The sequence below is a fragment of the Mustelus asterias genome, chromosome 32 (assembly GCF_964213995.1).
Source record: "Mustelus asterias chromosome 32, sMusAst1.hap1.1, whole genome shotgun sequence".
Classification (NCBI taxonomy): Eukaryota; Metazoa; Chordata; class Chondrichthyes; order Carcharhiniformes; family Triakidae; genus Mustelus; species Mustelus asterias.
Window position 1 is genome coordinate 2,122,664 of NC_135832.1, and position 18,468 is coordinate 2,141,131.

Here is an 18,468-nt window from a genome sequence, read left to right on the forward strand (position 1 = left end):
AAATTTTAAATGTGGATTACAGGGTCAGAGGTAGGGTTCTGAAGACGGTGGAGGAACAGAGAGATCTTGGGGTCCATATCGACAGATCTCTGAACGTTGCCACTCAAGTGCTTAGAGCTGTGGAGAAGGCCTAAAGTGTGTTAGCTTTTATTAAGAGGGGGTTGGTGTTTAAGAGCTCTGGGGCGATGCTGCAACTGTACAGGACCTTGGTGAGACCACATTCGAAATATTGTGTGCAGTTCTGTTCACCTCACTATAAGAAAGATGTGGAAGAGCTGGAAAGAGTGCAAAGCAGATTGACCAGTTTGCTGCCTGGTTTGGAGGGTAGGTCTTATGAGGAAAGGTTGAGGGAGCTCGGGCTGTTCTCACTGAAGCGGAGGAGATTGAGGGGAGACTTAATAGAGGTATATAAAATGATGAAGGGAATAGATAGAGTGAACGTTCAAAGACTATTTCCTCGGATGGATGGAGCTATGACAAGGGGGCATAACTATAGTTTTCATGGTGGGGGATATAGGAAGGATATCAGAGGTAGGTTCTTTACTCAGAGAGTGGTTGGGGTGTGGAATGGACTGCCTGCAGTGATAGAGGAGTCAGACACTTTAGGAACATTTAAGCGGTTATTGGATAGGCACATGGAGCACACCAGGATGATAGGGAGTGTGATAGCTTGATCTTTCTTTCAGATAAAGCTTGGCACAACATCGTGGGCCGAAGAGTCTGTTCTTTGCTGTACTGTTCTTTGTTCTATGTTCTACGTTCTATCAATGAGGGTATCCTATCACTCTGTTACAAAACTGCGTCAGCGGGAGCAGAACCTCGAGGACCTTGACAAGGGAAAATACCATTTGGAATCTGAGTCCATTGGACGGCAACGTTCTGACAACTGGGCACAATATGAGGACAGCAGATTGGAGTGCAAAGATGGTTTACCAAGATGTTGCCTATGAGAAGAGGTTAGATTAACTTGGATTGTTTTCTCTCGACAGATGGAGGCTGAGGGGAGACCTGACAGAGGTGTACAAAATTATGAGAGGCATAGCTGGGGTGGATAGTCAGAGGATTTTTCCATGGGTGGAAGTGTCAATTAAAGGGGCTCAGGTTCAAGTGGAGAGGGGAAAGATTTTCACGCAGAGAGTTGTGGGTTCCGGAATGTGTTGCCAGAAGAGATGATGGAAGCAGGCACATTAGCTATATTAAGGAGACATCAGGATGTGTGCACGAATGAGGAGAGAATCGAGGGATATAGACAGAGTAAGGGCAGTAGATTATTATTTTTTACTTCACACGGGCATCACGATCGGCAGACTTGGAGGGCCAAAGTGCTTTACCTTTCTTTTTTCTTTGTTCACGCATTGGCAAGATGCAAATGTTGGAATGTCACAGGTTGCAGTCCTCATGCCCCAACTATGTACAACTGTGTTAAAAATTTGGATTCAGTGATAGTAGGTAGCATAGCCAAATTAGCAGGGGGCATTAAAATAGATGGGAGAGTAAGTTGCAGGGATGAAATCAGTCATTTTCAAATGGACATTGGATATGTTGCCTGAATGGGGCAAAATCTAGCAGATGGGGTTTAACACCGATGAAATTGAAATTATCACAGGGAATATGCAAAGTCTAATTATAATATAAATGGGTTGATAATTCAGTGCAGAGGGATCTGGATGTCCTCGCCCATGTATCGCAATAAACCTGTATGCGTCCAAAGCAGGTAATATGGAATGGAAATTTTATCTTGGTATTTAATGTTCAAGGAATATAATATGATGTAGTGACTTGTTCTTGCGAATGTACAAATCATTACTCAGAGAGCAGATAGAATAACGTGTACAACTGTGGTCCACTTACTTGAGGAGGGGTGTTGTTGCATTGGAAACGGTTCACAGGTGATTCACTAGATTGATTCCAAGAGATGAGGGGTTTGCTTTATGAAGAGAGATTGAGGAGGTTAGGCCAATACTCTCTGAAGTTGAGAAGAATCAGCGGAGTTCTAATTGAATTTTCTAACATCTGAAAATGTTTGACAACGTAGAAGCGCAGATGATATTTCCTCTTGGAGGTCAATCTGGAATAAGCGATGATAGACGTGCAGAAAGGGACGACAGATTGAAAACAGATATTAGGAGAAATTGCTTCTCTCAGAGGATCTGGAGTCTGTGGATTTCATTACCGCAGAGTGTTCTGGATGCAGATACTTCGAGTAAATTTATGGAAAGATGGACGGACCTTTAATTAGTACGGCCTGGGTCAGATTTTGTTTCAACGAAACGATGCAGACCCACTGGGCAAAATATCCTCCTTCGGCACTTTGGGGATTCTGTGGTTCTCTGCTTTCAATAATGTCTCTTGTTTTCAGTTTAAAATATCGCCCATTGTTGAGGATTGTTCTGTTTTGCCTGATGGTCAGCGAGCAAGTGACAACATGATCTGGAAATGCAAGCAGAATGGACAGGCTGGTGGGAAAGGACATTTGATGCAACAAACTGGAAAGTGATCCATTTTCCCAGAAATCCAAGAGTGAAGCAATTAAAAAAACAGTTCCACATACAAAGCAATGTATCTATTAAAAAATACTCACATAGTACGGAAATGCATGCAGAGCTCTTCATGTCACTGGGACATGAGGATACATATGCATAATTGAAAACGGCAAGCCATCGTGTTCGGATAGATGGATAAGCATTTGTGATCGACAGAGTTTTAAGGAGATATGTAAAATAAAAATGCAGAGAAGTGATTTGGAACAGCTATGCAACTCCAATTGGGCCACAGTTAGAATATCATGTACAACTCTGATCACCACGATTTATGAAGGTTTTACTAAATGATACACAGCTGCGCACTTTTTCCATGTATATACTGGATTAGGACAGGCAACAAATAACACATTTCCCTATTAGCGACTGGAGAAGCGGAGGTGGAAAAATGCCTTGACCAAGAGATGCCGCAAGGATGTGCATAAGACGTCATTGATGCAACAGATGTTAAATCTTGCACCCACTCATAGAAATCATAGAAACCCTACAGTACAGAAAGAGGCCATTCGGCCCATCGAGTCTGCACCGACCACAATCCCACCCAGGCCCTACCCCCATATCTACCCACTAATCCCTCCAACCTACGCATCTCAGGACACTAAGGACAATTTTTAGCATGGCCAATCAACCTTACCCGCACATCTTTGGACTGTGGGAGGAAACCGGAGCACCCGGAGGAAACCCACGCAGACACGAGGAGAATGTGCAAACTCCACACAGACAGTGACCCAAGCCGGGAATCGAACCCAGGTCCCTGGAGCCGTGAAGCCGCAGTGCTAACCACTGTGCTAACGTGCCGCCCCACAGAGAAAGGCCATTCGGCCCATCGAGTCTGCACCGACCACAATCCCACCCAGACCCTACCCCCATATCCCTACATAATTACCCACTAATCCCTCTAACCTACGCATCCCAGGACACTAAGGTCAATTTTAGCATGGCCAATCAACCTAACCCGCACATCTTTGGACTGTGGGGGGAAACCGGAACACCCAGAGGAAACGCACGCAGAGAATATGCGGACTCCACACAGACAGTGACCCTGGGCTGGAATTGAACCTGGGTCGCTACCTCTCGTGAGGCAGCAGTGCTAACCACTGTGCTACCGTGCCGTCCCAAATGGAGAGTGCTAACCACTGTGCTACCGTGCCGTCACTGCATATGAGTTTAACGAGGCAAAATAATGAATGTCCCAAATGGAGAATGAATGGATGTTTCCTGGTAATGAATGCGCTGGGGTAATTCGACGGTGCAAATGAATGAGATCGCATATATTGCTCCACAGATGTTGGCATGGACGCGAGTGGCAGATTGCCATAGCGTGAGGGTCGTTTAACCTCTATAACATAGCAGCTATTCTGCTACATCATTACTCATATAATGCTGGGATATTTGTGTTCATCATAATGTCAAATGCTAATGTAATGTCGTTTAAAAGTAAGTAGGTTAGGCGACCAGCATTAATTGTGAAGAAGTAGTTGCAGATTCACACACGTTTACTTGCAGTTCTGGTGCATGAAGGTCCGAGGCAGTGAATTAAAGGCATACTGAGCTACACACGAGCCACATAGACAGGTTACATTCATTCAATAATTGAGACCATCGAGTTGTCTGTCAGATGAGCACCGAATTATTTGTTTCCCAGGCTCATTCACTTTGGAGACTTGCGGCAAGTGTTCAATGGAAAATGGGAATATAATGCAAAGTCTGTGGTAAACAAAGCAATGTATCAATTCAAAATGCTCACACAGTACGGAAATGTGTGCAGAGCTCTTCACATTTCCCAGGTTACATTCGTCTGTGCATCAATATTCACCATCATCTTCAAGTGTAAAATTGTGAGATATCTGCTTTATTTAACCAGTGAAAGACTTGCTGATTACTTCGCCATTCTTCACCCATTTGAAATTGAGGGCTGAGATTCCCCACCCGGTGCAGTATAACAAGAGGAAACTGCCTTCCACCAATACTTTTGTTGAGTGTTGTTTATAACCAATCCTCCTTAAACAGACATAAATGCAAAATATTTTTAAAGAAGGAGCATTCCTTGTCCTAATCATTATAATGAATATATTCCCATGTCTAAATCACATACTTCTATCTTCACATACCGCCCCATTGTTGAAACCAAACCTAGAAACGCCATGTGTCATCTACTCCCCTTTAGGTTGTCTGTTGTCTTTGCTATGTTAGCAGTAGTCGTTCATTCAGGCCAATTCAGATTTCAAAGCAGTGACAAGAGCTAATGTAATTGAAACGATGAACTGTAGATGCGGACTTTTTATGCCTTTTATTGCCCTTATTGCTGATTAATCTCAGATTATCACTTGAACCCTTGAGAATCAGAACGCTCAAATTGCTCTCATCATCTTCACTGACATCGAAATGGACCGGCATGTCGGATTCCATCAAACAAACAGCATCATTGTTCATCAGTTTTACAGACTGAAATGTATAGATCCGTCTTTAGGATATGAACCATGGTGTTTCTGATCATCACTTGTACAACTTTTATTTTTACTTCCCTGGAGATTTAACTGATTTAACAATATGTGTCCACCTGTTGTGTGAATTCATACAGACTAGAAACTGGAAAGCAAATATCTGACGGTATAAAATAGGAACTTATCGATAACAGGAAGGCAGACTGCAGATTGCACAGTGAGATTTGTAGCACTGGTCCTTATTCAGGAGATTTTTGTGATGAATTGATATATCATCTCATCATTCTTCCTAAAGTCCTTCCTCAGGTGAGAGTACAGTGCTCTTTCAAAGTTCCCACTGAGCTGAACTCTGCCACGATACTTATAATCCTGCCGAACTGTCGGGTTGATTCATAGATAGCAAAAGCTGCTGACTTCCCAGAGTCCCACTTCAGCCATTTGCACTGCAAGCCGCTGATATAATTTTTAAAGTATATGCTGCATTCGATCTCTGCATGTGCACGAGTGTCGCAGTCACATTTTTCTGGCAACATCACTGAGAATTGAACGCTGCAGAAATAAATCTGAGAGAAAAAAAACATATTAACAAAAATATTACACCCCCTTCAAATTCTGAATGGAAATGAATTTCATCATTTTACTATCTGTTAAGATATTGTCAACTGGCACATATTCCCTTAAAATCACAATTATGGAAAACGATTATGATATTCCAGAGCAAGTAAATACTAATTAAATATTAAGTTTTCCTATTCAAATATTCATTGAAATATCTATTTCATCGATGCCTGTGGAATACTCATATACCTCACTAATCCTCGTCGGTAAAGCGAACATCTTTCAAACAAAATTGGCTGTTTGCCCAACAAAGAACCCGTGCAATGCACATTAAAATGACTGTTAATTAAAACAACCATTGAAGAACCATTGCACCTGACTTGAAGTTTTTATATTAAATGCTACTTTATAAATATGTGTTAAAACACTCAGGAAGTATGATTTGATGTGTCCAATATTTAACAATATTGGAAGAGGCAACTATCCCAGCTCAGCATTTTCAAAATGAAGACACAGACAATTCCCATGCTCACTTGATAGGCGAGATAAATTATTGGTTCTGTATATTAGCATACGCAGAAGAAATGTACCTTCTATCCATGGTGCAAAGAAGACAAATTGGCAAATTAACATACTGGAAACAAATGTTGACACCAAGGCTAATGTTCCTACATGAATCATTAGCGCGTGTTAAAATGAGGTGATCCCATTTGTCAGGATGTTCCAGAACAGATGAACTCAGAAAAAATTATCTCAAGCACCTATGTACCAAATTTATCGTCATTAATAAACATTTGGAAAGCGAATGCAACACGCACACTTGCAGCCAAATCTACTTAGTATCTCAGTCATGTTATTTTTCTGGTAAGCAATGCTGCATTTACGGTTAATTTGTTGCTGTGTGTTTATACGTGGTTGTGAGACTTCAACGAATTGCTGCACGTATACCAATTTGTGACGTCAGAGGTAGGAGCTGTTTTGGCAAACGAGTATTTGGATAACTTATTGCACTTCCTGTATCCTTCATTGACCTCATTAACTGTTGTTTCATGTCACTGTATTTTGCCTGTATCTTTAGTGGTGGTGTTATGGTGGCAATCTCTCTATGTGTTTCAGTCAATGTTTGCAAATGAGTTGAAGGTGCATTCGCCCCTTTTACTAAACCGGGTCCTATCAGTGGTGATCTTCCAACAAGCAACGACCAATCCAACCAAATTTATCTCAAACAACGTGCATTACATTACACTCCTTTCTCTCACTTTATGCTAATATGCATAAACTTACGTTTACCTGATGCATTATTTTGCATAAGTTCTCTTCAAATCCAACACCACATTGGCAGCATTATCTGGGCAATAATGGTTCCGAATCACAGAATCTCAGATTACTGCAGTGCAGAAGAGGCCCTTCGGCCCATCGAGTGTGCACTGCCGCATGAAATGCCATGATGTACCCATGTGATCCCACTTGTCAGCCCTTGGCCCAAAGCGTTGAATCTTATGGCGTGTCAAGTACTCATCCAGGTACTCTTTAAAGGATGTGAGGCATCCCGCCTTCACCACCCTCCCAGACAGTGCATTGCAGACCGTCACCACCCCCTGAGTAAAAACGTTTTTCCTCAAATCCACCTAAATCTCCCACCACTCACTTTAACTTTGTGTCCCCTCATAACTGACGCTTCAACTAAGAGGAACAGCTGCTCCCTATCCATCATGTCCATGCCCCTCATAATCTTGAACACCTCAATCAGGTCGCCCCTCAGTCGTCTCTGCTCCAAAGAAAACAACCCAAGCCTATCCAAACTCTCTTCCTAACACAAATATTCCATCCCAGGCAACATCTGGGAATCTCCTCTGCACCCCTTCCACTGCTATCACGTGCCTCCTACAATGTGGCGACCAGAAAAGCACACACTACTCCAGATGTGGCCTTGCTAAAGTTTTATAGAACTCCATCATGACCGCTCTGCTTTGGTAAACGGTAGCCCGATTCATAAAGGCAAGTAAGCCATATGACTTATTCACCACTCTATTTACCCGCCTTTCCGCCTTCAGAGATCGATGTACAAGCACGCCAAGGCCCCGTTGTTATTCAGAACTTCTGAGTGTCAGACGTTTCACAGTATATTTCCTTGTCAAATTATTCGTTGCAAGTGCACCACCTCTGAATTTTCAGCGTTGAATTCCAACTTCACTTATCCGTCTGTTTGATCATCTCGTTTATATCTTCATGTAACCCAAGATATTCAACCTTCCAGTTCACCACCTGACAATCTTTGTGTCATCGGCAACCTTACTGATCCTATCCCGCACATAGTCACCTATGTACCTTTTATTAATGACTTTACTCTGATGTGAGGAATAAAAGAATGACCAGGGTGAGTTTGGGCCGGTCAGGGACAGTAGTGGGAACATGTGTATGGAGTCAGTAGAGATATGCGAGGTGATGAATGAATACTTTTCTTCAGTGTTCACCAAGGAGAGGGGCCATGTTTTTGGAGGAAGAGAATGTGTTACAGGCTAATAGGCTGGAGGAAATAAAAGTTCGGAGGGAGGATGTCCTGGCAGTTTTGAATAAACTGAATGTCGATAAGTCCTCTGGGCCTGATTAAATACATCCTAGAATTCTTGGGGAGGCAAGGGATTAGATTGCAGAGCCTTTGGCTTTGATCTTTGGGTCCTCGCTGTCCACGTGGATAGTGCCAGAGGACTGGATAATGGCGAACGTTGTTCCTCTATTTAAGAAAGGGAATAGAAATGACCCTGGTAATTATAGACCGGTTAGTCTTACTTCAGTGGTTGGTAAATTGATGGAAAAGGTCCTTAGCGATGGGATTTACGACCATTTAGAAAGATGCGGATTAATCCGGGATAGTCAGCATGGATTAGTGAAGGGCAGGTCGTGCCTCACACATTTGATATAATTTTTTGAGGAGGTAACTAAGTGTGTTGGTGAAGGTAGGGCAGTTGATGTCATATACATGGACTTTAGTAAGGCGTTTGATAAGGTCCCCCATGGTCGGCTTATGATGAAAGTGAGGAGGTGTGGGATATAGGGAAAGTTGTCCGATTGGATAGGTAACTTGCTGTCTGATCGAAGACAGAGGGTGCTGGTGGATGGAAAATTTTCGGACTGGAGGCAGGTTGCTAGCGGAGTGCCACAGGGATCAGTGCTTGGTCCTCTGCTCTTTGTGATTTTTATTAATGACTTGGAGGAGTGGGCTGAAGGGTGGATCAGTAAATTTGCTGAAGACACCATGATTGGTGGAGTAGTGGATGAGGTGGAGGGCTGTTATAGGCTGCAAGGAGACATAGATCGGAGGCAAAGCTGGGCTGAAAAATGGCAAATGGAGTTTAACACTGATAAATGTGAGGCGATTCATTTTGGTAGGACTAATTTACATGGGGATTACAGGGTCAAAGGTAGGGTTCTGAAGGCTGTGGAGGAACAGAGAGATCTTGGGGTCCATATCCACAGATCTCTAAAGGTTGCCACTCAAGTGGATAGAGCTGTGAAGAAGGCCTATAGTGTGTTAGCTTTTATTAACAGGGGGTTGGAGTTTAAGAGCCGTGGGGGTTTGCTGCAACTGTACAGGACCTTGGTGAGACCACATTTGGAATATTGTGTGCAGTTCTGGTCACCTCACCATTAGAAGGATGTGAAAGCGCAGGAAAGAGTGCAGATGAGATTTACCAGGATGCTGCCGGATTTGTAGGGTAGATCTTATGAGGAAAGGTTGAGGGAGCTAGGGCTGTTCTGTCTGGAGCGGAGGAGGCTGAGGGGAGACTTAATAGAGGTTTATAAAATGATGAAGGGGATAGATAGAGTGAACGTTCAAAGACTATTTCCTCGGGTGGATGGAGTTATTACAAGGGGGCATAACTATAGGGTTCGTGGTGGGAGATACAGGAAGGATATCAGAGTTAGGTTCTTTACGCAGAGAGTGGTTGGGGTTTGGAATGGACTGCCTGCAGTGATAGTGGAGTCAGGCACTTTAGGAACATTTAAGCGGTTATTGGATAGGCACATGGAGCACACCAGGATGATAGAGAGTGGGATAGCTTTATCTTGGTTTCAGAAAAAGCTCGGCACAACATCGTAGGCCGAAGGGCCTGTTCTGTGCTGTGCTGTTCTATGTTCTATGTTCTATGTTCATTCATGTAAATAACGAACAATAGGAATCACAGCACGGATCCCTTTGGTATGCGTCTGGTCTCTGACCTTCATTCACTAAAGCAGCCCTCTGTCACCAAACTCTGTCTCCTACCACTAAGCCAATTTTGAATCCACCTTTCCAGATCACCGTGTATCCCACGTGCATTAGCAGTAGTACTAGTTCTCCAGTGTGGGACTTTGCCAATGAATTCCATGTAAATGACATCAGGTGTGCTACGCTCATCCACAAATGCTCAAAGAATTAAATCAAATGTGTTAGGGGCATGCCCTCTCTCTGACAAAACCATGCTGACTATCCCTGATCATACCTTGCCCCTCCAAATTGAGATTGATTTTCTCCTTCAGAATCGTTTCCAGTCGTTTCCCAACCACAGACGTAAGACTCACTGGTCTGTGGTATCCTGGCTCGTCTCGACAATCTTTCTTAAATAGTGGGGCCACTATTCTTCTGTCACTTCCCCAGGCCAGGGAGGAATTATAGGTTTGGGTCAGAACCAATGCAATTTCCTCCCTTGCCTCCCACACAAAAGTGGCACACAATTCACCCGGACATCGAGATTTCTCCACTTCTGAGCCGGTCAATACCTCCAATGCCTTGCCACTTCCAATGATAATTTGCTCCAGAGCCTCACAGTCTCTCTCTACGAGTTCCATACCTACCTCTTCATTCTCATGGGTGAAGACAGATACGAAATATTCATTTAAGCCCCTACGAATGTCTTCTGCCTGCATTCGCATAGTTCACCATTGGTCGCTAATGGGCCCGACTCTTCCCCTGGTTATCCTCTTCAGAATGATATCATTGTAGAATGTCTCAGGATTTTTCCTACTTTTACCAGCCAAAGCTTTCTAATATCCCCTCTTTGCTCTCCTAATTGATTGATAAAGCTCCATCCTGCACTTTATGTACACGACTAATGCCTCCGCAGACTTACTCCCGTTGCAGATGTTAAAATTCTCTATTTTCCTTCTCATTGTATCCTGAATTTCTCTGGCCATCCGTAGTTCCCTGGGTTTGCTTCAGCTTCCCATTACCCGAGAGGGAACATGTTCGGCCTTTACTCTATACGTTACTCTAAAGATTCACGTCTATTTGATCACTTCTCTGTTATGCAATGTCAATGTGACTTCAAGTACAGTAAGAAGTCTCATGACACCAGGTTAAAGTCCAACAGTTTTATTTGGGATCACGATATTTTGGAGCGCTGCTACTTCATCAGGTGAGAGGGTAGTTTGATTCACAAACATGGCAAGATAATGGCTGGAACGCGAGTCTTTGAAGCAAATAAAGACTTTGCAGGTGGAGACAATGCGAGTGGAGAGAGGGATAATCACAGGTTGAAGAGGTGTGAATTGATTCAAGCCATGGCAGTGATTAGGATTTTGCAAGCTCACACCAAATGGTGGGGTTACACGTAGTGTGACATTAACCTAAGATCCCGGTCGAGGCCATCCTCATGCATATGGGAGTTGGCTACCAGTTTCTGCTCGGCGATTCTGTATTGTTTCTTGTCTTGAAGGCCGCCTTGGAGAACGCTTACCTGAAGATCGGAGGCTGAATGCCCTTGAATGCTGAAGGCTTGCAAAATCCTCCTAACTGTCCTGGCTTCAGATATTTCGCACCTCTTTATCCTGCGGTTATCTCTTTCTCCACTCACATTGTCCATACCTGGAAAGACTTAGTTATATGTAAAGACTCGCATTCCAAACATTATCTTCCAATTGAGTCACTGCCAATGTATGCTGTGTTTGTGAGCCCAACTCTCCACTCACCTGATGAAGGAGTCGCGCTCCGAACGCTCATGATACCAAATAAACCTGTTGGACTTTGACCTGTTGTTGTGAGACATATTGCTGTGCCCACCCCAATACAATACCGGCAACTCCAAATCAAAACTTCACGTTTCTAGCATGGTCTTATTTCTTGCCTAGCCAGTGTACTGACGGATTCACAAACCTCTTTCAAAGGAAATAGACTGGGATATTGAGTAGGATAAAATCAGAGCGTTGTGGGGAAGTGACGTGCACAGGGTGGACTGATTGGATTGGTCGCTCAGAGAACTGAACAGATTATATGCAACAAGTTACCTCTTTTATTTCCAAGTTCCACCCCCGTCCCAAGAATATTTGTTACTTTATTACTCAATCCAATAATGCAGTGTTTTCCTGAATGTATTTTTACATAATGGTGGAATTTACCGCCAGTCAGTCACTCCTGGAAAGTAAATATAAATATTTTTCATAAGTTGTACTCAAAACTATTTGCATTAGCTTTCAAATAGCGCCGAAGGTTAGTTTGTTATTAAACTCTTGAATGTTTATCATTAGATTAATAAACAGCAATAGCTATGTGGAAAAATAATTAAGATACAGTATTTTGTAGCGTGCTTCACAGTCTCATGTTGTCCATATGCAAATACCAATTTATTGAACACATTATGTCCAACCATAGGTGATCAAAAACTTCGGAGCCTAGATCCGAAGTTGGGCATTCAGCCCATCGATTTGCTTCACAATTGAGTGAGATCAAGGTTGATCCGATCTGATAATCCTCAAATCGCTTTCCTGTCTGATCCCAATAATCCCCTGATTCCCTATTGAATAAAATATCTATCTCAGCCTTGTGCATCCTCAACGATCTAGCATCGAAAGCCCTTTACAGTAACAATGTGCATAGATTAATAAACATTTGTGATGGGAACATTCTACTTTAATGCTTTAAATAGATGATCCATTGCTCTGACAATTTGCCTTCTGGTCCTCGAATGTCGCACAAGTAAAATCAACGTTCCGCAGCCTACATCCTCCTCATCAATCCAGTCTATCTTTTCTGAACTGCCTCAAATGCCAGAACATTTCCTTACTAAAGAGGATCAGAACTGTTCACATTATTTCCATGTTTGTCTAACTGGTGCCTTGCATAGTTTTAGCAAGACTTCTCGATTTTTAAAAGTACAACGTTTCATTTAACTTCAGCTGAGCAAGAGACAGACAGACTGAAAGACAGACAGACAGACTGACAGATCGGTTGAAATAGAGAGATGGAGGTAATTTGAGAGGGACAGAGAGTTTGGCGAAGTGTAGAGTGAGAGAGGGAGAGTGTACAGCAAGCAGCAGGGGAGATATGCTCAGTATTTCAATTTAATCAAAAATATTGAATTCTAATATTTCAGCAAAGGAAGTGACGTCAGTGGATGTCAGTTAAAAATCAAAATGACCTTCCATGCATTACACGTTAAATGTTGTTGCTGATGAGCTTGAAGTTATTCAGTAATAAAGTTTATATTTATCACTGAGAAAAAAATACAAATGAACCACATTTGCAGCGACAGCTGAATGAACAAAACGAATGTGAGGATTGGGAAATATTGTCACAAGGTTAAGGTAGAAATGAGACTTTGGTGAACTCATATTCATTACATTTCTTCAATGGGCAGTGTTGACAGGGATCTTGCCTTCTATGCATTGGCCTGCAATACAACTGTGCTGACACAGGAAACAAGAATTGATTCTTACAATGTGAAGTAACTGTTGAATGTTTTGATTTGAATGTTTGTAATCTTGAGCATTGTAGACAGTGTGTCGTTTATTTACAAGTTGTGGAGAAGCTGAGACGGTGTTGATGATGTTCAACATTTTGCTGCTTCTGAAAATTTGTAATGGGAAGTGGACACATGCGTGGCTTCCAACATGATAGCATTGTTTCAGAAAAGGTTGGAGGGAGAGAGATAGAAGCAATTTGCGGCGATGGGAAGATGCAGAGTTGGTAATGCCGTCTGCCAGTGAGGGGGGTTTCAGTGGGGGAAAGTTTCTACACTTACTTCTGAGGTTCCCGGGATATAGATCACACTGTCGCAGCATCTCTATGTCTCTCTGTCTGTTCAAACATTGTGCAAGTTTAAGGAGCACTCCACACTGCCCACAGCCCCTCGTCGAATCTTGCTGTTCAGTCATTGATTTTGTTTTAATTGCTGTCTCTGTTTACCCAAGAAATATGATAAAACTTTTTAGGAACTGCGGGGAAGTCTTCCGACTTGAGAATTGTGTGTGGCATTGGTGTATGTGTGTGGGTTGGTGGGGGGGGGGGGGGTGGGGTGGTGGTAATCGGAAATGTAGTGGTTGCGTTTATTTGTATGTATGTGTACATGTGCACGGGAGAAAGAGAATGTGTACAGTAGTGCATGTCACTGATGTTGTGACTATGTGTTAGGGTGTCCAACAATGTCTTGTGAGTTAGAGAGTCCACGACTTTGTCGGTCTGGAAATTAATGCCATCGGACCATTGTGCCAATTAGGAGAACAAAGAGGAATCCCAGGGGTGTGTACTTTATATTATTATGCGTGCTATGGTGAGGAATGGATGCAATGGAGGGTTGTGTTGCTCTTGAGTGATAGCTTGAGATTGTCAGTGAATGTGTGGAACATTGTACCGCATTATCCCTTGTGCCAAATATGTGTACGTGGACAAAGCAGGTTGGCTGGGGTTGGTGTGAGGTGGAGATTGATAGCCATGTGCCAACAGAGCTAGGTGTCCAGAATCTTGACGAAAATAGAAGATTTATTGCAAACAGCTCTGGATAAAATGAGGCAAGAAAACAATTAGCTAGGACATCACTCTGTCACCCAAGTAGGTGACAGTGTCGAGGATTTGGAAACTATGTATTCTTCGACAAAAATATAGCAAGCACTGCAGACAGATCAGAAAAAAAAGCATCAATAGTTGAAATTTGATGCAGTCGCACTGCATGTAATCTCTGACATTCAAAAATACCGTTGTTGTGCTGTTGTATGATCACATCACAGATCATTCAAAATCAATCCAGGAGTTCCAGTATAAATGAGATAAATAATTAGGAGACAAGTAGCAAATTGCACATACCTTGAGAAAAGATGGAGTGTTCAAATATTGTGGTAACTTATGAGGACTGAAGGGTATCTTGCTTTGTGTTGATATTTGACAGTGCTGGTTTAACCGAGTGATGGAAATTTAGAAGATATACCAGTTAGTAATCCCAGTTCATTGTCAGCGAAGAAGGGACTCTACTCCATTCGCCTGGGCAATTCCAAGTTTATCAGCTCCCAAAGTCAGATCTGTGCCCTCACATTGACTTCCGTCTCTCCACATGAAAACTTCGGCTGTTGCTCGCCAGGATCTGACCCCACCTTCCAAGGTTAAGTAACTGCTTCAGGGAGGGAGAGAGGCAGAGACAAAATGGACTGAGTGGAGGTTGTGTAATTGAGGCAAACAAAAACAGAGTTTGGAACATTAAACGATCTGAGTGTTATTATGAATTGAAATCACAGTCGTCATGAGCAGCAATGTCCACAGCATTTCCAGTCCAATTCTTTGTCAGGGTAAGTCCTGATTTGGATCTGAGCGGATGTGAACATGTCCACTGTGAAGTAGTCAAACCAGGGGGACAACTTTGTCTCTTCCTTTAGCTCCTGTTCATTGAGCTCTGATCTGTGTGGTGTTTAAACTTTCATCCCATCATCCCAATGTCAGCTCTTGCTGCTGGTGCACTGTGTTATCTTTTCCTTTGGCTCTCATGCTCTGTTTATTATAGTCCACAAAAGTCATCTTTTTCCTTGGACCAATGATTTTTTGCTTTTCTGTTTCCTGCTTCTAAATTACTTCCTCACTCAAAATGTCAAATATTGCTTTTGCTTCATTGTTACAGGTGCTGCATGACAACTGCTGCCAATGTATGATTGAAAGGGTGCAGAGGAGATTTACTGGGATTGTGCCTGGATTGAGTGGCATGCCTTATGAGGATAGGCTAAGGGAGCTTGGTCTTTTCTCTTTGGAGAGACGTAGGATGAGAGGAGACCTAATAGAGGTATATAAGATGTTGAGAGGCATAGATCGGGTGGACTCTCAGAGGCTTTTTTCCCAAGGTGGAAATGGCTGCTACGAGAGGACACTGGTTTAAGTTGCTGGGGGGTAGCTACAGGGGAAATGTTCGGGGGAAGTTTTTCACACAGAGAGTGATGGGCGATTGGAATCGGCTGCCGTCAGTGGTGGTGGAGGCTAACTCAATCAGGACTTTTAAGAGACTCCTGGATGAGTACATGGGACTTAATAGGATGGAGGGTTGTAGGTAGGCCGAGAGGTAGGGATATGTTCAGCACAACCTGCACTGCAGGCGCTCTATACGGGTTAGGAATTCCACTTCAATGAGTGACCACACTAAGTATAATATTGTGGTGACAGATAATCTCAATTATCTTTGTTTGCTGGCGCCATGTGTCCCAATATGCCACTATCATAGAAACCAGAACCAAGAGTTACCCATTCGGCCCTTCGTGCCTGCTCCGCCGTTCACTTCAATCATGGCTGATCATCAAATTCAATATCCTGATCCTGCCTTCCCCCCATATCCATTTAGCACAAGAGCTAATTTCTTCATGAGTCAGGTGCGCCCACTTCCCCTTGAACTCATAGAACCCTACATTTCAGAAGGAGGCCATTCGGCCAATCGACTCTGCACCGACCACAATCCCACCCAGGTCACATCCCCATAACACCATGATTATACTTTCGCTGCTCCCTCTGACACTAAGGGGCAATGTAGCATAGTCAGTGTACCTAACCCGCCCGAATTTGGACTGTGGGAGGAAACGGGAGCACACAGAGGAAACCCACGCAGACACGGGGAAAATGTACAAACTCTACGCAGACAGTGACCCGAGCCAGAAATTGCACCCGGATACATGGAGCTGTGAGGCAACAGTGCTTACCGCACTGCCACCATGCCGCCCCCTACTATACCACCGGGTCACCCCTGTATCCTGCTGATTTTCTGAAACTTGCACACATTTATTCTGTCAGATTCCTAACAGCCAGAAGAATTGACTCAGTATGAGTAACCATTCAATCAAGGAAGCACCGGTCGCGGGGTGGCCCTTTGTCAGAGTCGGAGCAGACATAGTGTGCTGAATGTCCTCCATCTGCACTATATGTATTCTATAACTCTATTATTCTAAGATTAAGCGCCTCTGTGAGTTGTACAGACTTTAGTTACCAGTGGAGACAACGTAACAATTCTGTGAAATATTTCAGGACATTTGACTCAACAATTTTGTTCACCCCACAATGATCACCAATGGATGTCAGTGCCAGACAAAAGCACACACTATTTCTCAGTTATAATTGTAGAGCCCCAATGGTCATAGAAAGTTACCGGGCACGCCAATAATGGCAATGGTAATATAGACTATCTTCGCAACACTGAATAATGTTTCAACATTTTTCCTCTGTAATGATCTGTCCATTACCGCTCCAGGTACCTGCCCCGAATTAACCGGTGAGGCGATACATTAGCACCACCTTCAATTTATGCCTTGAGGGATCTGTGCGGGGACAGAACCGTTCCAAGTATGTTCACCTTATTTTTATCTTAATATTAAGCAACAGATAACGGCAGCTGAGTTAAATCCCTGTGGTGAAAGATTACTCATCTCGTGCTGATATTTACTTTGAAAATTCGAAATACTGAGCAGTTATGTTCACATTGATGGACAAAATATGATTTGGCTTTTCACTTTCCATCAACAGTGATGCCCTCCTTCAATGTCATACTGCTCAAGGGCAATTAGCATTGGATAGCGAATGCTGGCCGACAGAGTGAAGCGCATATCCCGTAAAACAAGAGAACAAAAACCTTGTGTTCATGACTTTCACGTGATTGTGCTTGTTAAAATGTCATATTCCAAATGTTATTGTGTATTCAAGATCTAATACATCACGATTGCCATGAAGAGCGCAAAATGCATCCCCAAATTCGCAGCAGCGGATTATTTATCGAACTACGATCGTGCAATGCAACCGGCCCACCCCCATCTCCTAAAACCACACCCCTCCCCCCACACCCCAACCCGCCATTGTCTCTCTGAGCAATTTCCAGCACAGGGAGTAGTTCCACCTGAGGCCTCAACTCTCATAGAACAGGACAGCACAGAACAGGCCCTTCGGCCCACGATGTTGTGCCGAGCTTTATCTGGAACCAAGATCAAGCTACACCACTCCCTATCATCCTGGTGTGCTCCATGTGCCTATGCAATAACCGCTTAAATGTTCCTAAAGTGTCTGACTCCACTATCACTGCAGGCAGTCCATTCCACACCCCAACCACTCCCTGCGTAAAGAACCTACCTCTGATATCCTTCCTGTATCTCCCACCACGAACCCTATAGTTATGCACCCTTGTAATTGCTCCATCCACCCGAGGAAATAGTCTTTGAACATTCACTCTATCTATCCCCTTCATCATTTTATCAACCTCTATTAAGTTTGCCCTTACCCTCCTCCGCTCCAGAAAGAACAGCCCTAGCTCCCTCAAACTTTCCTCATAAGACCTACCCTCCAAACCAAGCAGCATCCAGGTAAATTTGCTCTACACTCTTTCCAGCGCTTCCACATTCTTCTTATAGTGAGGTGACCAGAACTGCACGCAATATTCCAAATGTGGTCTCACCAAGGTCCTGTACAGTTGCAGCATGACCCCACGGCTCTTAAACACCAAACCCCTGTTAATAAAAGCTAACACACTATAGGCCTTCTTCACAGCTCTATCCACTTGAGTGGCAACCTTTAGAGATCTGTGGATATGGACCACAAGATCTCTCTGTTCCTCCACAGTCTTCAGAACCCTACCTTTGACCCTGTAATCCACATTTAAATTAGTCCTACCAAAATGAATCGCCTCACATTTATCAGGGTTACACTCCATTTGCCATTTTTTAGCCCA

General features: G+C 43.3%; 1 protein-coding gene across 1 annotated transcript in view; it reads right to left on the reverse strand.

Moving 5' to 3' along the window:
* LOC144481779 (scavenger receptor cysteine-rich type 1 protein M130-like) overlaps positions 1-18,468 on the reverse strand; it is a 908,005-nt gene that overhangs the window by 127,351 nt on the left and 762,186 nt on the right. The window lies entirely within an intron of this gene.